The 25487-nt window shown below is 39.6% G+C and overlaps 1 protein-coding gene across 1 annotated transcript in view; it reads left to right on the top strand.

Moving 5' to 3' along the window:
- The window catches only part of COL21A1 (collagen type XXI alpha 1 chain), a 367375-nt gene that overhangs the window by 90938 nt on the left and 250950 nt on the right, over nt 1-25487 (top strand). The window contains exons 3-4 of the mRNA XM_027603472.2: nt 12111-12182; nt 22755-22861. The gene's annotated coding sequence lies outside the window, so the exon portion shown is untranslated. The remainder of the gene's footprint in view (nt 1-12110; nt 12183-22754; nt 22862-25487) is intronic.

A 25487-nucleotide genomic window follows, 5' to 3' on the forward strand; every position in this document is an offset into this window, starting at 1 on the left:
TCTAGGTTTCCTTCATTGGCTACCTTTTGGTCAGTTGTCCACCCTGAACTATTCAATTGTGGATCAAGCCAAGAGCAGGAGCAGTTTCTAGAAAAAGGGGACTACTGGGCAGACCAAACATAGGTATCTACTACACTGGGACATGGTAGACACTCAGTGATTATTTGTTGAGTGACTGACTGTTGAAAAGCTCAGAGGAATCTAATGTGTGCCAACCTACTTAGAATAACCTCCAGGGACCTCAAATTTTGATAAGAAATGAAATTTCTGATAAGAGCTGGCATGGTTGCTTGGGAAGCCTGCAATGGAGGGAAGGCTTCCATTAGTTGGTGTTCTTTGGCCCCAAATGGCTAAAATCTGACTTAAATCAGCTTACCCATACAGAAACATTTTGGCTCATGTAACTCTGAAGTCTGGGGATAGATCAAGCTACAGGCATGATTAGATTTGGGATCTCAAACAATCTAACCTCTCTTTGCTTGACTAATTCTGTATGCAGATTTTCTCTATATTTTGGAAAAGAGGGCTACAGGCAGCCCTGGACTCACAGTTTAGCTATGAAAAAGAGAATTGTCTCATATGTCAATATTTGAAAAGATCCCAAGTGATCTTTTTGGGTTTTAGGCCCAATATTTTTTGGGGTTTTAGGCCCAAGATTGATCAATTCCTGTGGTTAGGTCCAAAGGGATGTCTAACTGGTGTATCCGCATCTCACGGCCACTCATGGAATGTAGACTGAGTTTGTGAATGACAGTCCACCAGGAGCCACATGGAGTCAAGGAGGAGTTTCTTAAAGGTGCCAGAAGCACAATAGAAAGACAAAGATAGGCTATCACAGTTCACTGCGTCACTCTGCTGCTTTTCACTCACATGACTTTGGAGAAAGGAACTTAATAAATCTGAGGCTATGACTTATTAAAATAAAAAATAAAGACCGCTTACTAAACATGAATAATAACAATAAAACTGAAGACATTTTAGTTAGTAAATACTTAGTCTCACACAATTAATTGCCCATAGCTTTGGCTTTGACATACTTTTTCGAGATAACGGTGCCTGGTGCTAATAGGCTTGGAGAGGAGGGAGGTGGACCTTTATGCAGAACCCTGTGCATCCTTGCTCTTCCTCAGCTTCTGTGCCTTTCCCTCTCCACTCTTAGAAAGCTCCTACTTGGTGCCAAAGCCCTCAAGTTGAGGGCTTGTAGGTTTAGGAGCTTCATCAGTGTTTGTTTGTTTGTTTGTTTTAAATAATTATAATACATGAGATGAGAAAAGGCCTTTACTTTAAATGAAAAATTATAAGCAAGAGCAGAGAGCAGTATAGTGGCCCCTTGAGACCCATCACCCGGCTCAGCAACCATCAACTCTTGTTTTCTGCTGCTGTATCATTCATACTTGTACCCTCTTTGTCCATCTTTACCAATCACTCTTGAGCAAATTTTATCTGAACTTCATGTGTATCTCTGAGAGATAAGGATACTTTTAAGAAAATCACAAAGAAAATAGCATGCCTAAAAAAAAAGTAATAATTTTTTAGGGGCGCCTGGGTGGCTCAGTCAGTTAGGCATCCGACTCTGGATTTTGGCTCAGGTCATGATCTCAGGGTTGTGAGATCGAGCCCTGCTTTGGGCTCCTTGCTCAGCGGGGAGTCTGCTTGAGATTCCCTTTCCATCCCCCTCCCCCTCCCCCCACTTGAACTCTCTCTCCCTCTCTCACTCTAAAATAAAATCAAATACAATAAATCTTAAAAAAGGAGTAATAATTTTTAATAACCTTGATTAGCCACACAAGGTTTACGTTTCTCTGTTTCATTCATTCATTTATTTGTATTATTAATTTATTTATCTTTTACATTTTTTGAGGGAGGAATTATGATTCCACTAAGGTCCAGACATTACAACTGGTTGATATGATTCTTAAGCCTCTTTTAATCTATAGGCTTCCCTTTCATCTTTCTTTTTCTCCTTGCATTTTTTTTTCATTGAAAAACTGGTTATTTGGGTTATTTGTCCTGTAGAGTGGCTCATAGTCTGGATTTTGCTGATTGACTCCCTGTGGTGGTGTTTAATGGGCCTCTCTGTCTGCTGTGTTTCTGGAGATTGGCAGCTGTATTTAGAGGTTTGGTCAGATTTGGGTTCAATCCCCTCAGCAGGACCATTCCATAGGTAGTGGTGAATGCTCCCATCGTGAGGTGGGTAATAACTGCTTGTCTCTTTTTTGTGATTGTAATATCCACTGTTCCATTCATGTGTTGGGGATTGCAAAGTGATGATCTTTTAGTGCGATTATCCCTGCTAGTGGATTAACTGGAGTGATCTATAAAGAGAAATCCCTTCACCAACCCTTAGTCCCTCTGAGGTTTAATTTGTACAGGAATGGTAGAATAAAGCCCTGATTCTTTCCCTTTACTTAAAGTAATGAATTCGTTTCCCATCATTGTCCAGGGTGATCAATGGGGACTGCTTTTTATTATCATGGACTTAAACATGTTCCATATGTTTTATTTTATTGTATTTATTATTCTTAGCACTCAATTTAGGTTGTCCTATATGTGGCCAGTGGGAATCTATACAAGTTAGGTCCTGAGTCTTTTTTTTAGTCTTGCCTTGTGATATAAGTGCATGGACTGATTTTATCCCTTAATTTTTAAAATGAGCTTTTAATTGAAGTAGAACATATACACAGAAAAATGTATAATTCTTGAGTGTAACAGCTCAAATTTTCATGAGGTGAATACACCTATGAGCCTAGTGCCCACGCTAAGAAACAGAAAATGAGCAGCATGTTTTGGCCCTTCCTGGTCATTACCCCTTCAAAGATAACCACCACCTGACTCTTAGCTCCAGAGATTCATTTTGCCTGTTTTTGACTTTGGGTAAATGAAATCATACGGTATGTTCTCTTTTATGTCTGGTGTCTTTTATTCAAACTTTGTTTGTGAAATGCATCTGTTCTTGTGCATAGTGATAGTTTATTCATTCTCTATCATCAGATGCTGGGCCCCTTGGATCGATTCTCTACCTCTTCAATTCTTTCTCACATTAAACACATTAAACAATTTTTGTGTTCTACTTTTTGGTATATTTTCTCAGGCTTATGTTCGTGTTTTCTTCTGTTCCCTGAATTGTCTCTTTTTGCTCAAGGTTCCTTTTTTTCTGGTTGTGTTGGTCTTTGCCTTTTATTTAATAGCTTTCCTGAGATGATTTGTAACTGGTTATTCATATTTACATGTAAAGACTAAATAGCCATTTGGAAGCAACTGTGGGATAACTGGATGGAAATCCTCATTTTTATTTGGGAGAACTCCAAATGTTATGGTTCTCATTACCTTAATTGCTTCATAACAAACCACTCCAATTTCAGTGGCAAAAACCAGCAACACTCACATATTATTATTATTATCTCTCATGATTCTGGGGATTAAATGGACTCAAATAGGTAGTTCTCATCTAGGGGCTCTTGTAAGGTTGCTGTTCGAGTGTGCGGAGCTGGGGTCACGTGGAAAATTCTGCACTCACTATTTGGCTCCTGGGCCAGGAAGACTCCAACAGTTGGAGACTGAAACTCCTGGGACTCTTCGGCATTTCTCTATCTTACTGTGGTCTCTCCAGTGTGGCAGCTACAGAGTAGCTGGACGTTTTACATGGCACCTCAGGGTTCCAAAGGCATGTGTCTCAAGATAGAGAGTAAGATGAAAGCTGTAGGAATGGCCTCTTCTGACCTAGTCTGGGAAATCATGCAGTATCACTCCTGTAGCATTGTAGTCACTATGAGTGAGCCTCTAAGGCAGTCCATAGTCACAGGGAGGGAAATTAGACTCCACTTCTTGATGGGATCGATGCTAAATAATTTGTAGACATGTTTTACAACCACTGAAGTTAATATCTGCAGGTCTTTTCTTTAGGATTCTTGGGTTCTTCCTAAGATGAATTATCTAGGCTACCGGTAAGGATGAGAGGTAGGTCAGTGTTGGATAAACCTCTCTGCAGGTATTCTTAGATCAGGGTGCAGAAAGAAAGGAGATTGCAGTTTTCTGGTGGGAGTGTCCCTGGTTCAGTATGCAGATTTTCATTTAACCCTCCCCTTCACCAATTGTATTTTTTTCCTTAGCCCCAATTTCTTAATTCAAATTCCCCAGGGGCTCTGGTCTCCTGCTGGGGAGAGCCAAGGGAGTCTCACTGTTCCTTGTAAACCCTTTCAACACATCCTCATTTTCAGATGTATACCTGTCTACTTTTGTGATACATGGTGTCTGCCATACTTGAGTTTTTCTAGGGGTCCTGGATATCTTCTGTTTGCCTCTCTGGATTTACTTTCCATCTGTCTCTGCTCTACTGGGCACTTTGGGAGACTGACCATCTGAACTACACCAGGGGGCTTCTTTCCACTGGCTTCCAGCACCAGTAATGGTGCTATGCTGAGTCATAGTAGAGCTTGATACAAAAGGAAAAATCAGCAATATTGATCCTGTCTTTACTTAAAATTTTGATATTTTGTTCAGCATGGAAGTTTTTGCCTCAAGTCTGGCTCTTTAAGATCTTGTGTTCAAATACCATTTATCTTGATTACTGAGCCTTTTGGTCCCCCTCTCCTTTACATTTTGCACCCAAAGCAAGTGTTTCATTTACTTCATCCTGGTCCCTCTCCTCCCATTCAGAATATTCTGTGGCAAGACTCTATGTCTTGTTAAAATCATCTGGAGAATGTTGATTTTTTTTTCTCTACTTTGTTTTACCAGGCAATCAGCCCATGGTGTTCAGACTTCCAGTTCTGTCTCACCTTCTTTCCGTGGTGCAGACTTCAAAGGTTTTGCTATGCTGTGGGGTCTGCCCCTGGCCACCCGGGGTTCGTCTGGAACTGGGTCATGGCCTATGTCGTAGCTCAGTTCTCAAGGCCTTTGTTCTGATCCTGGGGGTGTAACAAATGCATGTGCAGCTTGAGGGAGATCTCAGGACTTGTGTCAGTTCATATACAGAATTAGGGGACCCCTTTCTGAGATTTCAGCCATCCTCCCCAGCTCCAGGTCCTGGTTCCTGGTTCCTCTCTCCGAAATGATGAGTTTTCCTCTGAAAACTCTTTAGCCTCTCATGCAGTTACAAGTGAATGGGCCTGCCCTCAGAAGAACCTGCAAGAACCAAGAGAAAGGGGAAAATAATGTGCATTTCCCCCATTCTCTTTTCATAATAAGGACTTCTTCTCCTGTATCTCTCTTAGCATTAATCACTCAATGGCAAAAATACTTAAGTTTATCACTTTCTTCTGCAGGGGCCTCCAGGGAATACAATAAAGAACCCAAAGGGAATTTAGCAGAACTACCAAAGTCATAGAGAGCATAGCTCTTTACATCAAATTGGGCCTCTAATTATAGATTCTAATGTGTAAAATCCATAGTCCCTGCTAGGTTGTCAGCTTCGTGCCTGGCATGACAGTGTCTCTAACACAGGACATAGAGCTGGGTGCAGAGCGGGTATTCAATAAATACTGATTAAATGGTCCAGTGACAGGCTTCACCATAACCATTCGAAGTTTGACTACAGAAAATTATATTTCCAAGGTTTTAAAGTAATGAATGAGCTAATATCACGTTAGGCAAGTGTCTCTACTGTCAAAGACAGAGGCCTGGGACCTCTGTGGCTCGGTTGCTACAGGAACGGATGGAGCTGAGGCTGGGGTGTGTCCTTGGGTGTGGGGATTCAGCACTAACTCTCATCCTGGCTCTGCTGTGTGTGTCCCTTTCTAGTCCATAGCTCCAGGGTACCAACTTGTAGAAAGTGGACCCGACTGGTCATGAGTCTTAGAATACAGTTCTGGTATATCCCCAGCAATATTTATATCTTCTACTTCTAGATTACTAATTAAATTAAGTCATCAGGAAAAGAGCTATTAGAACTTTAAGCTCTTTGATACAGGCTCAGAAAAACAAACTAAACTGAGAAACCACTGATATTCTTGGACAATACTTCCCCAAAACGTATTTTAGCTTGCCTTTTGTTTATTCATTCGGTACCCATTGCTTAATGCTTATTTTGTGAAAGATAACACGTAATACCCTTAGATGGATAAAAAGAAGCACTTATTTAAAAAGCTAAAAAGGCAGGGCACCTGGGTGACTCAGTTGGTTAAGCATCGTTGGACTCTTGATTTTGAATCAGGTCATGATCTCAGGGTGATGAGATGGAGCTCCGCTTTGGGCTTGGGCTTGGCGTGGAGCCTGCTTAAGATTTTCCCAGTCGCTCTGCCCTAACCCCCTTACACTCAATCTCAAAAAATAAATAAACAAAATTTAAAAAGCTAAAAAGGCATTGCTCTCCTCTCTCCTCTCCCCACCAGTTGACATTCTCCTGGAGGACAAAACATCTAAGCCCTGATTGTAACACAAGTGCTCGGAGAGGTGGCCAACCCTTCCCCAGTCATCCCTGCTTGTCCTTCACATTGCTCTTCCCACCTGCCCAGGCTCTCATCTCAGGCAGTCCTGTCCCTGCTGAGCTGGTGGCAGGTCATGTGACCCTCAGCACACACTCTGTACCCCTAGTTTGGAGTGGACCCGAAGTGCATACTTGATCTTCGTTGACCAGTTAGATTCCTTCTCCTGATAATTTTAAATTGGGACCAATTTTTGAATTGGCTAGATTTACACATTGATGTGGACTCAGATGGGAAACCGCCATCTTGAGCAGAACTTTGGGGCCAAATGACTAATGAGTAAGGAAGTATATTGACCTACACTGTGGAAAGAAAGGGCGAGTGTAGAGAGGATCCGACCAAAGAATACATGTCAGTGCATGAGAGACATGGAGACAGAATCCTGCTTGGTTCCAAATGGTGTCGCAGGCCCCCCCAGGGCCAGCTGTATTGCTGCCCTTGGATTCCAGAAGATGTCCTGATTCCTTAGGACAAAACTTCTTTTAGTACCAACTCAAGAGGATTTCTGGATTGTTTTCTTTTAACAACAAAATGCTTCTTGATTAAAATTAAAAAACGAAATGAGATACAAGCTAAATAATAAACAATAACAGAAAAGAAGAAATAGCAAATAATTCTGCCTGGTTAATTCAAAACATAGGTATATTATTTCATATCTTCTCTCAATTATTGCTATACTCCCTGTCCCCACATGTCTAAGAATAAAAGTTAAAATCAGTGCCCTGAAATTTTGATTATTTTATTTCTGATTGATGACTTTTAGAAGTTTATCACTTTGGTGATAGCCTTTGCATCACCAATTTCTTTGGTCAAAAACCACTTGCTGGCAAGGATGCAACTTGAGATAATTATGGCTTTCTATGTTGAGTGTGTTTTCTAAAGGTTATTTTGATTTATGGTGACTCAACCCCTCAGTCTATGCGGTTAACTTTTTTGGGATAGGGGAGGGGTCTTCATGGAGTCCCGAACTCTGTCTGCAAAAAGTGTGAAATTTAAGGAACTCTAGTTTTGTTTCTTACCTCAATTCATTTTGCTCTCTCTGAGGTGTTTGGTATGAAGGTGCCTGACAAAAAAGCATCTGTCTCATTTAGCTGGTAATTACCAGTGTAGTGGATTATTTTCAAGGCTCGTTTTCTTAGTGCCCTAGATAAGGATTAAAAGAATATCTTTTTAAATTCTCTTCATCAGAATCGATTCTCCACCTTTTTCTCTGCTTTAGGGATATTTTCCCTGCTGAGGGAACATTCTATAAAGGGGAAGTCTATTTTCCTTTCCTCTTTAAGTGATAAGGACATGTGTAGCATCTTCATCTTCTGACTTAAGCAGTCTAAACTTTCATCTTGATTTTTTTAATCCCCATCTTGCTCTATCTGCTGCAAATTGAGTGAAAACTCCGAACCCTTTTGTCTTTCTGAGTTTCACAAATGATGTGAGAATTTTTAAATTCTGGTAAGAAAAGTCCACATCAGTAGCAACAACAACAACAAAAGCAAAGTCCACAACAGGAGAAACTATAAGGTTGTAAAAGACCACTCTCCTGTCTTCCCAAAGGACAGCAATTTCCCTGTTTTCTAATCTCAAAGTGTCTGGAGGGAAACTGGCCTGGTCTGAATTATAAAGAACAAAGCAGTTTTCTCTGCCTCCCTCACCTTTCTTTTTCCTCTCTCTCTCTTTTAAAGATTTTATTTATTTGTTCGAGAGAGATAGAGAGCCCGAACAGGGGGAGGGACAAGTAGGAGAGGGAGAAGCAGGTTCCCTGCTGAGCAGGAAGCCTAAGACGATGTGGGGCACTATCACAGGCTCTCTCTGCGCCAAAGGCAGACCCTTAACTGACTGAACCACCCAGGCACCCCCTCTCTCACCTTTCTGACAGATTCTTAGCTATTTTCAGTGCTCAACTATTTCTGGTGTCCTAGCAAGTTTTCCTTCCCTACTGGTCTCTCTTACCGCCCTGGGGTTCCACCCAGCTCACCTGCCCAGACTATGAGTCAACCTCTCCCTCCTTTATCTTCATTCTTCCTCAGATCTTACTTTGGCTGGAAGAATGTCCCATGACTGAGGCAATGGCTCCTGTACATGTTCACGTGAAAAGTGTTTGTGCCCTGAGCTGGACCTCACATCTCATCTTAGAACTCTCACAGAGTGTCCTTCCTCACCTTGCCCCTCACGATTATGTGCCTGAGGTCCCTAGTTCAATATCACTGCCTTCTCTTCAGGACAGCTTCTTACGAGAAGAGAACAGGTTTCTCCGTCTGCCGTTCTTATATCCTAAAGCACATGACCCCAAGTAAACACTCAGTAAATATTTGTTCAATAAATGAAAAGAATCCTCTCTTGTTACTCCAGTCATGACATGCAAGTGACTGTTTATTTGTCCTCTATATAGTGCTACAGCGCTGGTCCTGACCACTCCTTTATGGAGTAATGTGGGCCATAGTAAGTGAATGAAATGAAAAGAATATGGGGATGATATTTTGAAAATATTGAACTGATTTTTAAAAATTCCCTTAATCAATAACATCCCTCATCTCTCCACACATGGAACCGATGGGTTTTGTTATTTCGGTGAAACAAGGGTTCTCTCAGAACCGAGCAAAGAAGTCATTTGTTGGCTTTGGTTCTCAGAGCTGACATTGTTGAGTCTTGAGCAATACAATGTCTTACATCAAAAAGAGATTTTCTAAATCTCAAAAATTTCTCTTTACCTATCACAAGTTAAGCCTGGCTGACTCAAATCAGAGGTTTATTGTAACCAGTGGGTTCTGACCCTGGTCTCTTATCAGAATCACTAAGGGAGCCTTAAAAAAATACTAATGTCTACGTTCTATTTCTAGAGACTCTGATTCAATTATTTGGTTTGAGATAAAGTTCAGGTACTGCTGTTTTTTAAAACAACATTTCCTAGTGATTCTAATGTGCAGCCCTAGTTGAGAACATGTCTGTAAACCATAGCGTTTGAAGGCAGATGAAATGACTATGACAAGACCCCATCACAAAGCACAGGGAGAAGAAGGAGAGCAAGGCAAACAAAGAGATGAGAGACAAATGATTTGGCTCCCTCCTGAGGGCTGAATCCTGGCATGGGAGTGGGCAAGGGGCAGCAGGGAAAATCCAGAAAGGTTGGGAAATGCCGGGTGTGGGACTTAGTCATAGCTTCTCAAATGCTTCCCAGGAAAATCCCAAACCATGTAAGTAGGTCTTGTGTTAATCATCGTGCTGAGCATGGGGCAGCTCAGGTGATATTTTAGGACTATCTGAGGGATCTAAGTTGGTGGATCAGAAGGAAGCCCCCTAGAACCCATCATCCTCCAGCTGGGTGCAGCAAAGGCAGCTGAGAATTTTGGGGGACCCAAGGGGCATGAAGATGTGGTGACAGAACTGGTTGAGATGGGGAGATTGCCGAGTGTAGGAACCTCCTGCGGGAGGCACTGGCGCAGACCACTGAGCGCTACAGTGAGTGGCATCCTAACACCCCAGGGACTAGACTGTCAGTGGGCAACAGACCAGCAAAGACCTTGAAGGTCGTTCTTGTCTGAAACCCCACCTCTGGCTTCCTTGAAGGTAGGAACATCTTCTCCCCCATCTAGCCATGACTCTGGGAAGACAGAAATAGCCCTCATTGGGGGTTGGAACTTTGAGTTGAATTAATATTCACTCCAAGTCAATTTGGACCAACATACATTGCTTTCAGCCAGAAGATATCGGGTTATTTTTAATTGTCATATGTATATTGCTTTTATGCTACCAGAGAAAGTAGGAACAACAGGGCAAGATGAAATGGTTATAGATAATAATGCTATGTATCTTGTATGTCTGGGTGGTTGTATCTAAATTTTTGTAGATGAGCTCAGGTATTGATCAAGTAGATCTAATAATTTCTCAGTAATATTTCATATAAAGCAATAACAAAGAAACTGCTGATACATGCAACAATATGAATGAAATGAAAAAAGGTGAACAAAAAGAGGCAGACCCCAAAAAATATAAAGGATGAGCTCAGGTATTGACCAAGTAGATCTAATAATTTCTCATAGTATTTCATATAAAGTACAATGGAATAGTACTCAGCAATAACACATGCAAATATGAATGAAATGCAAAAATGATGAACAGAAGGAGGCAGACCCCAAAGAGTATATTAATCCATTAATATGAATTTGAGGAATGGGAAACACGATTGATGGTGATAGAAGTCAGAATAGTCATAATAGTGGTTATTGACTAGAAGGGCATGAGGGAACTTTTGGGGGTGATGGGTATGTTCTCCATCTTGATCTGGGTGGTAGACTTATAGATGTATACATATGTAAAAGACCATTGAGTTGTCCACATAAGAGTTGTGTATTTTATTGTATGTAAATTATAAATTTAAAAGTACTAAAAAGGGTAGGGGGTAAATGAAGAAAACAGTCCTACTCATTTTTCATCCAAATACTTGAGCTAAATTGTCAGAATGCAAAGCCAAGTGTTGAAAAGTGAATGGTGCCATATAAAAATATATGTGGTGCTTAAATTTGCCAGAGGTTGACTCAGTCAGGCTCCTGGAATAGCAGAGAGAAGACAGAAGGTTTAGACATGAGCAATGAGGAAAATGTGTTTTCACCAAAGAGCCCCTGGGTTTCCTCTGACAGCTTATTTCTCTCCCTTGGAAATTTTTAGATGCATTATGTTACCACAGCATTTTTCCAAAACTCTCCTTCTGGAATTGATTTGTCTAAAGACACACTGGCCTCTTTAAAATCAAAACTAAGCTGTCAACACATCCTAATGGCATTTTTTTGGAGGGAAGATTGGTGGCATAAGTGGCCCTGGAAGATGCAGGGATCATGCATGCGTTGATGAGTCCTTAGGAAGGTTGCTTGTTTTCATTGGTGTAGTGGGGAGACTTTCTGTTGATTTCAACATCAAAAAGATGTGAGGTCAGCACCTAGATTCACCATGTCCCATCTGGGTGATCTTGGGAAAGTGGCTTGACATTTTAGAACATTTGTTTCTTCACCTGTAAAAAGGAGATAATAGTTCCTTCACGGATTGTGCTATGAAGATTAAATTAGATCATATATCGACGATTGGCATAGGCTAGGCTCCCAACAAATGAGTACTCATTATTATTGTTATGATAGAATTGCCAAGAGTCACCTACCCAGACATCATCCTCATCAGTCATGGACCTTAGTTCACACACTTGGGTTCTTTTTGAATTCTCTTCCTCTTTCTAATCTCAACTCAAATTTTATCTGCCTCAATTCATATTCTGCCTTTTGTCTCCTTTATTACCTTATAAGCTGCTTAAAGGAAGAGTCTCTTCTCTGTTCACTCATGTACCCCACAGAAGGGCCAGCACAGTGATTTATATTGGAAAACACGTAATGTTTGTTAACCTGAAGAATTCTTTAAAAATACAAATGTTTTGGCAGAGAAAATATATACTATTGACATATTTGCAATATTTTACACAGTAACCTCTATCAGTTTATCGTATCAACTGATTATGAACTCCCAGTGTGCATTTCCTGAGGTTAGAAAGAGGATATTACAAGTGCTTTATTGGACGAGATGGCAGTGTCTGGGCACTTTTAAGAGTTTGGCTGATACTAACCCTGTGTCTTAATTGTCTATTGCTGTGTAAAAATCTTCCCGAAACTCAGTGGCTAAACACAACAATAATTCATTTATTATTTCTCACAGACAATGAGAGTCAAGAATTTAGGAGCAGCTTGGCTGAGTGGTTCCAACTTGAGGTTCCCCATGAAATTACAGGTAGGTGTCAGATGGGGCTACAGTCATTTGAAAGCTTAACTGGGGCTGAAGGCTCTATTTCAAGGTGGTCATGGCTGTCAAGTTTGTCCTGGGTGTTGGTAGGAGACCTCCTTTCCTCTCCATGTGGGCCTCTCTACAGGGCTGCTTAATGTCCTCACAGCATGGCCACTGACTGCCCAGGGTGCACAATTCAAGAAATGAAGCAGAAGTTGCAATGCCTTTGTGACCCAGCCTTGGAAGTCAGACAATGTGACTTCTGCCATATTCTATTGGTTACACAAACCTACCCTGATTCAGTGTGAAAGCAGACCATGCAAGTGCACAAATACCATGAGGTGAGGAGTGTTGGAGCCCTTTTGGAAGTAGGTACCACATTCCGGCACTAGAGATTAGGTAGAACTCATCCTACTTGCTTCCTGTAGGACGGTGGGTTGTACAACATTTGACTCCACTCACAGGACTGCTGTGTTGTGCAGCTATGGAGGTTTGGTTGGCAGTTGAGTAATGTGTGCACTCTTGAGTTATGTAACAAAGCAGCCCACTGGAGGGTCCTTAGAAGGCCAGCTTTGGAGAGACTTTTTTTTTTTTTTTAAAGATTTTATTTATTTATTTGTGAGAGAGAGAGCATGAGCGGGGGGAGGGTCAGAGGGAGAAGCAGACTCCCCGCCGAGCAGGGAGCCCAATGTGGGACTCGATCCCAGGACTCCAGGATCATGACCTGAGCTGAAGGCAGTTGCTTACCAACTGAGCCACCCGGGCGCCACTGGAGAGAATTTTTGGACCGGAATAAGGGGATTAGAAATTAAAAAAGCAAAGGACAACATTAGAAAATACCTGCCTATGGAGTAAGCTTCCTGAGGGAGGATTTTTTTCTACTTGTTCACAGCTGTATCCCCAGAGTCAGAACAGTGCCTGACATATGACTGATGCTCAAAAAATATACATTGGATAAATAAATGCATGAGTTTGAAATCTGTTTCATAATCAATCTCAAAGGGCACCTGAGTGGCTCAGTGGGTTATGTGTATGACTTTTGATTTTGGCTCAGATCATGATCTCAGGGTCGTGAGATCGAGCCCTGTGTCCGGCTCCATGCTCGGCAGAGAGTCAGCTTGAGATTCTCTCTCACCCTTTCCCTCTCCCTCTCTCCCCCACCTCTCTCCCCAAGCCCCCCATGCTCTCTTTCTCTCTCTAAAATAAATCTTTAAAAAAATAATCGATCTCTAGTACATTATAAACAAACTGTGGGAACCTTAGTCTATTATGTAAATATACATATGATAAGACATTGTTAATCATTAATGTTCAGAAAAGGTTGTTTTGTAATTTGATGAGTGTTACTTAAATATCTGAAAAATTTAGTTTTATAAAATTATTGTATATGGTACTTTCTTCTGAAACATCTCTCTTCTTTTTATTTGTATATCATCATGAAAGGAAATAGGGAAATAATAGGAAAGTTGTAATTCTATTGGAAACATTAATTCCAGAAATCAAGTTTTTTGTATTTTGACTATAATAGTGAATAGTGAATTCAGTTGCTCTGTGTCAATGACCACAGGAAAAATAATTTTTCCTTGGATCTCTGTGATATTGAGAAATGTATTTTATGTGAATAACTAGCCACAAAAATAGAATGTAGGAAAACTTTGAAGGCAAAGTTGAAGTCTGAAATGTTTGTGTCTCCATTTCTCTTTCCATTAAAAGGAGAAATGTTAATTTTAAATGTCTGTTTTCTAGTTCCAGTGTGTACTAGCCAAGCCACTTTGGGTAAAACACATTGGAGTGTTTTCCCATCTGTAAAATAGAAGTAGAAATGACGTATAAGCCGGATGGTAACATTCTAATATATGTTAAAGCATGTTCTACATTGTAAAGCAAGGTGCACATGTTGATTTTGTCTTGACAGTATAATATCCAGGGGGTCAGCACAAAGCAGCTGCCCTCTTCCCAGAGGATTCCTTTGCTCACTCCCATGGAGCTGGAGTCAACTGCAGTGCGCATGACTGAGTTTCCTTCTGGGTCAATGGGATTACTGCAAGAAGAAATAACATGGATGTTAGAACGAGCTGAAGTAAAATGACGAATGCTTAGGTGGTCTAGATGGAATTCAATTATGCCGTAATAATAATTTAGGATGTTTACGGCATAGTTTTCTAACACAAACTATGTATATGCATGTCTGGAATCAAATGTTTATTTTTCCAAAAGTTTGCCTGCTCTTGTCTTATCCTCTCCTTCCCCAAGATATGGCAAAAACCATGTTACTCCTTTTCTTATTTCAAATCCTAGAACCACGGATCAGAATGTAAATGCAGAACTTCTAAATCAGAGTCCAGCAGAACTTTGTTTAGCATTAAATATGCACAGTCATTTACTGTTTGGAACTCAGTTCTATAGTATTTGGAAAGGGGAAGGGAAAATGACCTTTTTAAAAGTGAGTGATGTAAAGATGTAATGTATGGTGATTAACATAACGTAGTAAAATTAAAAATAAAATAAAATAAAATAAAATAAAATAAAATAAAATAAAATAAAAAACACCTGCATTCATTAAAAAAAAAAGTGAGTGATTGTTAATGACCCGTCAGGGGAAGAAACGAGCATTAAAGCGAATGTGAGATTAATTTTATTTATTTATTTATTTATTTATTTATTTATTTATTTAGAGCATGAAGGTGGGGGGACAGAGTGAGAGAAAGAACCTCAAGCAGACTCCATGCTGAGTGCGGACCCCAACACGGAGCTCAATCTCATGACCCTGAAATCATGACCTGAGCCGAAATCAAGAGTTGGATGCTTAACCAACCGAGCCACCCAGGCACCCCTGAGACTAATTTTATATTAGTCTGGGCTAGATGGAACTTAAAAAAAATTCCAGTATATTATATTAGTTTCAGGTATACAATATAGTGATTAGAGAATTCTGTACATTATTCAGTGCTCATCACTTGTGTACTTGTAACCCCCTTCACCTATTTCACCCATCTCTCCCGCCCCCTCCGTAACCATGTTTGTTCTCTATACTTAAGAGTCGGTTTTGTTTGTCACTTTTTTCTTTCTTTGTTTTGTTTTTCTAAATTCCACATATGAATGAAATCATATGGTATTTGTCTTTCTCTGACTTATCTCATTTAGCATTATACCCTCTGGATCCAACCATGTTGTTGCAAATGGCAAGATTTCATTTATTTTATAGCTGAATAATATTACATTGTATATATACCACATCTTTATCCATTCATCTATTGGTGGAAACTTAGGCTGCTTCCATAATTTGGCTATTGTAAATAATGCTGCAATAAACATTGGGGTGCATATATCTTTTCAAATTAGTGTTTTCATATTCTTTGAGTAAATAGTCAGTAGTGGAATTACTGGATCATATGGTAGTTCTATTTTTAATTTTTTGAGGAACCTCCATACTGTTTTCCACAGTGATTACACCGGTTTGCATTCCCCCTAAAAGTGTATGAGAGTTCCTTTTCCTCCACATCTTGGTCAACACTTGTTTCTTATGTTTTTGATTTCAGCCATTCTGACAAGTGTGAGGTGACATCTTATTGTGGTTTTGATTTGCATTTCCCTGATTATTAGTGATGTTGAGCATCTTTCCATATGTCTGTTGGCCACCTGTATGTCTTCTTTGGAGAAATGTCTGTTCATGTCTTCTGCCTAATTTTAATTGGATTATTATTTTTGTTTTTGTTTTGAATTGCCTAAGTTCTTTATGTATTTTGGCCACTGACCCTTTATTGGATATGTCATTTGCAAATATCTTTTTAGATGGGACTTTTTAATTTTAATACCTGCAAATGACCCCAAATCAATGGAATATCTCCAAAATGAAGCTTAAGGAGTTTGCTGTATTATGAAGGCAGCTCATGGAGAAAAGGAAAACTCTTTCATGTTTGTATTCCACTGAGTTTAGACAGATCCATGAGCTGGTTACATGTGCATTTATCCTCACTACATTTCACAGACATTAAAACTGAGGCCCAACAGACCCAAGATTACATGGCAGGGAGTGGAATGTGTGATTCCAGAGCTGAGGCCCTAACCAGAACCCCGGATTGGTGGTTGAAAGCAAGAATTAAGAATCACAAAGGTAAAGGTTCTTAGTGTGGTGTATAACACTTTCGCATAAGCCAAGGGCAGTTTGTGGGCTGGACTCCTTACAGAAATTATTTACTTTCCACCTTGCAGGGTGGAAATGAGGGCTCAACGATCTTGGAACATCTCAGGCCTTCATTAAAAGTAGTAGTTGTTATTGCTATTGTTATTTTTATTGTTATATAGTGGAACCCTTGAGAAACCCACTGTAAATAACAAAGAGGATCACTGTGTAGGAAATTTTTAAAACTCAGGTTATAAGATATTGTCATGTCCACTCATGGTTGTTATATTGGAAGATGGAGAAAAACATCCAGGAAAAGTGTTTGTAGAGAATGTTTGAAAGAGAGAAAGAAATGAGACAATAATTTGGAAGAGTAAGCTAAGGTCTAGCTAGAAACAGTTCCGTGAAACAAGGGTGGCAAAGGAGGATCCATGGAGACTTAAATGTGGAAAAGGCACAGAAAGTATTTACTTAATCAAAACAAAGCAGCTGAGGCCCTACTGGTTTTGCCAAAATAACTGGATGGAAAATGATCTACCCATTGTTTTGGACTAGACAGTACCAAATAGCTGGTTTGATAGATCTCTTTCTCCCACTACGTTGACCAAAATTTTGGCACTGAGTAGATACAATTTAAGTCACAGGGCAGGGAGAGGTGCCAGGGGGATCACCTTACAGATACTGTTATTGATTCTAGCTAACAATAATGGCAGTAACTTGAATTTGTATAATTCCTTAAAAAGTATTTTCACATAAGTGATCTCATTTGTTTGAGACTGATCTCAGTTTGTGTTTTTTGGTAATTCACTGTTACATAGCCTTAAGGAAAAAGTGGTTACTGGGAAAAATAGTTGGTCTTGGAAATTTATTCAATCCCTAAGACTGGCCCTTCTTCAGGGCTCTGAGGGGGGAAATCTTTAATATCAGAGTATTTTCTTCTCATCTGTTTATTCTTGTGTCATTTTAATTACTTAACATCTCACAAAGTGAATAGTGTCCACATAGACTAATTAGATAATGAAAATTGGAAACTTTTTTTTTTTAAAGATTTTATTTACTTATTTGAGAGAAAGAGAGAGAGAGAGAGGTGAGGGAGGGGAAGAGGGAAAAGAATCTCAGGCAGACTCCTCACTGAGCGCAGAGCCCAATTTGGGGCTTGATCCTAGGACCGTGAGATCACCACCTGGGCCAAAAGTTGGACACTTAACCAACTGCATCACACAGATACCCCTCTGGAAACTTTTCACATCTTTTCTCATAACTAGAGAGGTAATGTAGAGAATCAGACTGCCCAGGTTTGAACCCAACCTTTACCTCCTTTCTAGATGTATGAATTTGGGCAAGTTACTTACTTAGCTGCTCTGTGGTCAATGTTCTTATCTTTTTAAAATTTTATTTTAAATATTTTATTTATTTATTTGACAGAGAGAGAGACACAGCGAGAGAGGGAACACAAGCAGGCTGAGAAGGGAGCCGGATGGGGGCTCAATCCCAGGACCCTGGGATCATGACCTGAGCTGAAGGCAGAGGCTTAATGACTGAGCCACCCAGGCGCCCCTCAATGTTCTTTTCTTAAAATGATATGAATTAAAATGAATTCGTGGGGTATTGCAGTGGCTCTCAAACTTTAGCGGCATCAGAATCACCTGGAGGGCCAGTCAGTAGCTAGGTGAAGGGACAGAGAATTTGCAGTTCTAGCAAGTCCTCAGGTGATACTGAAGCACTCTGAGAACTCTGGGGGTATTCCATGAGTTAATCATGTAATCAAAGTGCTTATCAAAGGACGGGGCAAGTGTTCAATAAATGTTAGTTGTTATTATTCCCGTTGTCCTCCTCAATAGCAAGGCAGTCCCCAAACTCTCCCAGTTAAAATAATAAAATTTACACAAAATGGAGGCATTTTTCGGCATTCCTGAGCAATTACCAAAGAAGAAACTAAACTGGTATCTATGGCAGGTCTCCCTGTGGGCAGCTCAGCCTGGCTTACCCATACAGCTGTGGAAATAAACCAAGACCAATCAGATGAGAAAAGCAGTCTGTTTATTCACCACTTGTGTTTTGGCAGACTCAAGGGCAAAAAGGAAAAAAGAAAGGTTTCGGGTGTGCCCTGATTGGAGGCTGTTGGCAGGAGAAAGCTGTAGGCAGGCTATGTAGAAAAAGTGGGGCATTGTGGGTGATTGGTTAGGGTACCTATTTGGCTTTCTCTGGTTGGTCTTAAGGTTGAAGCTGTCAGTTCTTAATCAAGTCCTGATCATTTGGGGCTGATTGTTACAGAGTTATTGTTCAGCTTTCTGGATTGTCACCAGAGATAGCAATCTGGCTCCCTGCCTTTTGACTTATAGCAGGGCTGGCTTCCTGGGTTGTTTATGGCAGATAAGGAGATTGGTTTCCTGGGTAGATTACTTACTGCATGCTGTGGGTCAAAGTTCAGTTTTTGCATATGGTCTGGCCATTGTCTGTTTTTACGTTCAGGCTCAGTGCAGGGACAACCTACAGGGAGAGGAGGTTCTGACTGCATTGACTACTGATCCAACCCGTGTGGCACTTACAATCTTTACTACAACTCATACACTGGCTCACTTCTACATCAGTTACTTAGGAGCCTAGTTAGTGTCATCTCTTGGCATACTAGCAAATTAAGACTTACCAAAATCATGGGGCGCCTGGGCGGCTCAGTCGTTAAACGTCTGCCTTCGGCTCAGGTCATGATCCCAGGGTCCTGGGATCGAGCCCTGCATTGGGCTCCCTGCAAGCCTGCTTCTCCCTCTCCCACTCCCCCTGCTTGTGTTCCTTCTCTCGCTGCTTTGTCTCTCTCTGTCAAATAAATAAATAAAATCTTTAAAAAAAAAAAAAGACTTACTAAAACCAAGGAATAGATTCTATAATTTGCTAAATTATCAGCTAATGCCACTAAACCAGCTTCTCGTTGGCCGTGCAGCCATTTTTTACGGGCAACGCCCCAACTTCCTCGTAATTTACGCCTAACTTGCGCCTATCTTACTCTGTACAGCTCCTTTAAGCCACCACACCAGGGTCTAGAAGTAATAATGACAATTATAACTCAAATTATTGTGTTTTGTGTTTCAGGTTAACGTGTACAAAAGTGCTTTCCATATGTCGTTTCACTTAATCTCCATAGCGATGCTCTAAGGTGGTAAATGATTCCATTGCTCATTTCCAGCGTGTGTGTGGGATGTGATTCCCCCACACCAACAGGAAATTCTAGGGACACCAGCTGGGTGTCTGACAGTTTCACTGAATTCTGACTTTATCTACTCCAAGATAATGTCATATCCCACTCGGTAAGAGATCAGTCCTACAAGACTGCCTCCCCCCAGCGCTTCAGATGCCAATCACAAGCCCAGGCTGTTACCCATGCTTCTGACTGACTGGCTATAAATCCGAGGTTCCCATGACTCCCTCCTTGGGTTTTATTCATTTGCTAAAGCAGCTCACAGAACTCAGAGAAACATTTTACTTACTAGATCACTGGTTTATTAAAAAAAAGGATGTAACTCAGGAACAGCCAGATGGAAGAGATGCAAAGGGTGAGGTAAGCGGAACCGGCAGAGAGCTCCCATGTCCTTTCTAAACACACTGCTCCCCAGCACCTTCATGTTTTCATCATCCTGAAAGCTCTCCAAGCATCCTCATTTTGAGTTTTAATGGAGGCCTTATTACATAGACCTTATTGATTAAATCATTGGCCATTGGCGACTGACTCCAGTCCCTTTGCGCTCCCAGAACCTCAGAGGGGTGGGATTGAAAAGTTCCCACCCTCGACCCTCTAATCGTGCTTGGTTCTCCTGGCAACCAGCCCCCTCCTTGGGGGCTTTCCAAAAGCTACCTCATTAACATAACAAAAGCCATCTATAGCTCTCTTATCACTTGGGAAATTCCAAGGATTTTAGAAGCTCTGTTCCAAATGGGGATGAAGACCAAACAAATCACAATACCACAGGTGGGTGATGGGTGTGTTCCTTTTTTTTTTTTTTTTTTTTTGGTAAGTAGGCTCCACACCCAGCATGGAGCCCAACACTTGGTCCTGAGATCAAGACCTAAGCTGAGGTGCTTAACCGACTGAGTCACCCAGGCACCTGGTGATAAATTCATTATCTTGATGGGGTGATGGTTTCATAGGTTTATGTGTTTGTCAAAATTTATTAAATTGCACACTTTAAACTTGTGCAGTTGATTGTATGTCAGTTATGCCTCTATAAAACTCTTTCGAAAACCTAAAAAAGTGAAACCATAAGTTGGAGGAAAACATGGCAATTTCTGATCTCAGAGTGGGCACTATACCTAAGTGCAAAAAAAGTACCATAAAATGAAGAAAAGTTTAAAAGATTTAACTACATGAAAATTTAAAACCTATTAAGGAAAACACAACAGAAAGAAAATTAAAGACCAAATGGTAAATTGGTAAAATATTGACCAGTATGTCCACACATATGTCCTTAAAATTTTTAAAGTATAAAGAGTTCTTACAGAGAAATTAGAGAACTGAGAACATAGAAATTGATTAATGAGCAAAGGACATGAATAGGCAATTTATAAAAGGAGAAATATAAATGGTTAAGAAACATCTAGAAATGTTTTCCTAATCCCATAAATGCAAATTAAAACTGAGCAGGGTGTTGATGTCACATCTACCTAGTGAATTAACATGAACTTTTAAAAAAACTGATGTGACCGGTGTTGAGAATGGTGATAGAGAAAAAGACACCTTTGGAGGGCAGTTTGGTGGCAGGTATTACAAGCCCTAATCTTTTGAGCTAAAAATTCCACACCTGTAATATAGCCTAAGAAAATAATTCCTATATAGGAAAAAAATGTTTTACCCAATTCACAGTAAATTCGATAACTAAATGATTTTTCGTGCATTTTTCTGAATATCCTACCACATTGTTGATTGTCTGAGATCATTCTTCCCAGCTAAGAGCTTGTATTCTAATACTTAAGGAGCAATTCCTATCAAATGTTATTTTTCTTGATGATTTTACATAGTTAGATAAGGAATATATTTACTATTACTATTATCTGATGCTTTTTTTTGGTGTTTTAGAAATGTTAACACTGTATTTTCTCTGTGTCCATTTTGCAAGTAGTTTTATTTCCACAATGCAGCAGGTAATTTGGTTTATACTAAAAATCCAGCTTAATAATTTCCAAATTTACTTGGAATAATTTCCAATAATTCCAAATAATTTTAAATTTTAACATTTAAATTTTCAATTTAAATCAATGAATTACATTTTCTTCAATATGAGTGGTATATTTTGAGATCAATATACACTTATATTCAGAGAATTGACTTTCTTTTTACAATCTAGCAAACCAAATATTCTTCTCGACTTCCAGGGGTTTTAAGATGTAATAGGTTTTATTGAAGAGAAAACTTTTAAAAAGGCAGATCATAATTTTTATTTTTATGAAATTATTTTGCTGTGTGTGGTGTTTGATGGTCAAATGACCTACAGAGAAGCTTCATGAGTGAGATCTTTAAAGGTTCCATCCACGAAGAAAATTGACTTTGTGGTGTTTATTTATGCCATGCTGAAATGACGGTGGTCTAGACTATCCTAAGAATCACTGGCCAATATGTGCAATTTTTATTAAATTTAGCTCAGGAATCTGGGACCCTATGCCCCATCTATGCTAAGACAGAAGGAGACTATCTGAGATTCATCCACGAGTTTTATGCATTCCAAGTTTGTGACAGCATTACCTACACCTGTGACTTACGTTCGTGGGACTAGTTAGGCAGATTGCTACATAATTTGTCGGGTGCACATTCTCAGCTGCGTAAAGAGAACTTATTTCCTGACAAACCACCCTTTTCATTTCCTCTCACCTCTGAACTAAACTGTTGTAAAGAGAGAGAAAAAAAAAAATCGGCTGCCCTATATTCAGTCAGTAATAATAAAAATCAAGATAGGAAATGGTCCAATGTGGTTGTACAGATTTGGCTTTTGACAGTTACTGATGTGAACCTTTCCTGACTTCATCCACGCTGACTTCCTCGTTTCCCTGTCTCCTCCCCTACAGCTTGGCAGCTGGGGTAGAGCTCACAGAACCAGGGAGCTGGGGAGGGTGGTGCTCATAATTATCAGATGTGTGTGAGTGTTGTGTATGATGATAGGCACACAAAGTACTAAGAAGTTAGTCCTTACAGTTAAAGAACCTTAAACTTGAAATGGCAGTAGGTATATGTCATGTAATAATCATCGTGATAATAGCTATCCTTTTTGAGCCTGTACCGTGTGCCTCATGCTATGATAAGCCATTGGTAAATAGCTATTGCTTTTCTCATTTTAAAGATGAGAGAGCTGAGATTAGGGAGGTTACATCACTTGCTCTAGTCATACAGCTAGTAGGTGGCCAAGCCGGAATTTGAACCCAGGTTCGTTCTGTTCTTAAACCCACGGTCTGAACTAGATGGCCTTTCTTTTCAGAACTGTGTCCGTGAAGCAGGAGTCTTGTTGCTGGTGGAGGATTTGGATTCATCCGGCCAAGTGATCATGGAGTAGCGGACTATGAGCTCAGTTAGCAGAGTTTGCTGGTTAGTGTTTTTCTCCCTACTTACTGTTTGATAGTATACTTTTCAGTTATAAATTGTAAAATAGTAGGTGGGAAAACATACAGGAATAGTAGAGTTCAATCTTTACAAAGAATTACAGACAACTTCTTGAAAGAATTTGAGTTTTTTTGTTTGTTTTTCTTTTTTTTTAGGAAATAATTCTGAACCTTTATAGTTATCAATTCTGCAAGGTGATTTTCTTAGATAGGCTCTAGAGTGTTTCTGCCTTTGACATGATTGCAAATGTATAGCACCAAATTGAAAGAGGTTTGGTCTTTCTATGACTCACATTAATGCTTTACTGGTGACTTATTAATTCTACAGTATTTCCTGGGGCTTTGGGGATTTTGTGGAAACATGACAAGCAGAGTCTCTAATTGATTTTTTTTTTCCAAGTATAATTACCTCTCTTGAGAATGGGACTATGTCTTAAAATTAACAGCAAATGAAGAGACAATTATACACTGGCTTTGGTAGTACAAAAGCTATTCTGTGTTTTACCTAGAATTCAGTATACATTGTAGGAGATCAAATTTGAAATGGGATAGATTTTAAAATATTTAAGAGTCTTTAACTGAAAAGAACTCATATTTTAAAAATAGTTGACCTTAAAAGTATTTGAAGCTGTCACTGTGAAGACAAGTTTATATACTTGGTTTATGTAACTGTCAATTTACTTTGACTCATATAATTAAAGATCTGAGAAATAATTAAAGAATTGGGGGTGGGGAGAGGGAGTAAATTGGGAGCCTCTTAAAATACAAACATTTAAAATGTTCCTAAAGGGAAACCATTTTCCATATTTGATGTTGAAAGTTGGAGGATAAGAGAGTAAAGGGGAGTTTTCACTGGTAGAAGATAAAGAGGGGCATTTTGCAAAATGTGATACCGAGCTAAGCCAAATCTGTGTTGAGAAAGACGTGCGACTGTCTTTCTAGATGAGAAGTTATTAAACCTGTGGTCATACTGGGCCGTTCACAGAGAATTAAGGCTCTAATGAGAAAATGTTCAGGCCTTTGGCAGAGGAAGAGGTTGTGACCTTTGGAAAGCACGTCTGCTTAACTTAGACAAAGCAGGATTTAAAGACATTATATAGTCAGGGCTATTAGAAAAGATGACTCATATTAATTCTTCAGTAACTTTCTAGAAACCATGTGATTATGAGTCATAGGAAATGAATTATTGGATTCATTCTGGTGTGAATATAACCAGAAAGTGGGTTGGATGAATTTATATATTGTAACAACTACTGGGTTGCATTTCCAAGTCATTTTTGCCTGTAAAATGGGGAAAATGTGCTTTTTAATCTTAATGCAAGTAGCAAATGACCCAACTCCTAATTGCACAGTGGGCAGCCTGACCCCATATTTATGGGATTGTACTCTGTCTTCTTTATATTTCAGAAGATAGCAAGTTGATTCCTGATTACTAACTTCTCTCTTCTTAACATGACTCTTCTCAGCTGCATGTGCTGGATTTGTGGCCAGGCCTTGTGCTATGTGGATGATTGTTGTTCCTCACAAAGGTCCTGGGAGATAAGTACTGTGATCATGTCCATTTACATTTTGAAGAAACTGAAGCTCTTAGGACAATAACTGGCCCAAGAGTATCTAGTTACTAGCTGGTAAAGCCAGGATTTGAGCGTGGGCCTGTTGGATTTGTTGAGTTCACCCTCAACCACTATTCCAAGATGGCCACAATTTTCTGAAATTTTCCAGGTGCCTCACTGACTTCAGACCACCCCGTCTTGCCTTGGACTCCTGTACCTAGAGGCTTTAGCTGCTGACCTGTTACCTGATATTTTTTCTTCACCATGGGTAGGCTTCTGGAACAATGCCCATTTCCTTGTTTTTGAATCCATTACTTTAGTTTTTTCCATTCCTCAGGCCAAACTGTTTTATTCTAGTTTTTGTTTCGGCAGTGCATATACAAAGTGTTTTATTCTATTGATGAAATTCACTGCAGACCATGTGGCATGAGATTCACACTTTTAATGAAATAAGATAGTAATTTTTTATTTCTGCTCACATGTACACACAAATTTCTGAAATCCAGAGTTCATCTAAAGCTGTCGGAGTTTTAAAATATTTACAGAGCTTTAGAACATTTGAAGAAAACATGTAATATTAAGAGGTTTACAAAAACAAAATCAAAGTAAGAAGTTTTATATCATCCACTGTAAATTAGAATGTTTAACTTGATTATATTGGTTTATATAAAAAGGAAAAATAATCCATTCTGAATTCTGAAGATGCATGTATGTCCACAAACCATTTCCTAAATATATAATTAGAACGGAAGAATTTCCCATTTTCTGTTAAGATTTCCCTCTATCAAGTCCAGATGTCCAGTGAAAGTAAATTTTAGGGATAGTTTTGATGTACATGTCTAGTCTCAATTAAAACTAAATCATTCCTCTATTGATTACCATTGTTCCTGATTGAGTCAATATAAAAATATGTGTTTTTAACTGAACGGATGAGTTGCTTTAATCGTTATTTTATGAAAGATTTTTTCAGAATTTCCTGTCTAACTTAATTAAATAGTTACTTTGCTAGCAATACATGTTTTGAAGAATTCTTAGAATTGTTTCAACTGATCACCATGT

Source organism: Zalophus californianus, chromosome 7 (assembly GCF_009762305.2).
Source record: "Zalophus californianus isolate mZalCal1 chromosome 7, mZalCal1.pri.v2, whole genome shotgun sequence".
Classification (NCBI taxonomy): domain Eukaryota; kingdom Metazoa; phylum Chordata; class Mammalia; order Carnivora; family Otariidae; genus Zalophus; species Zalophus californianus.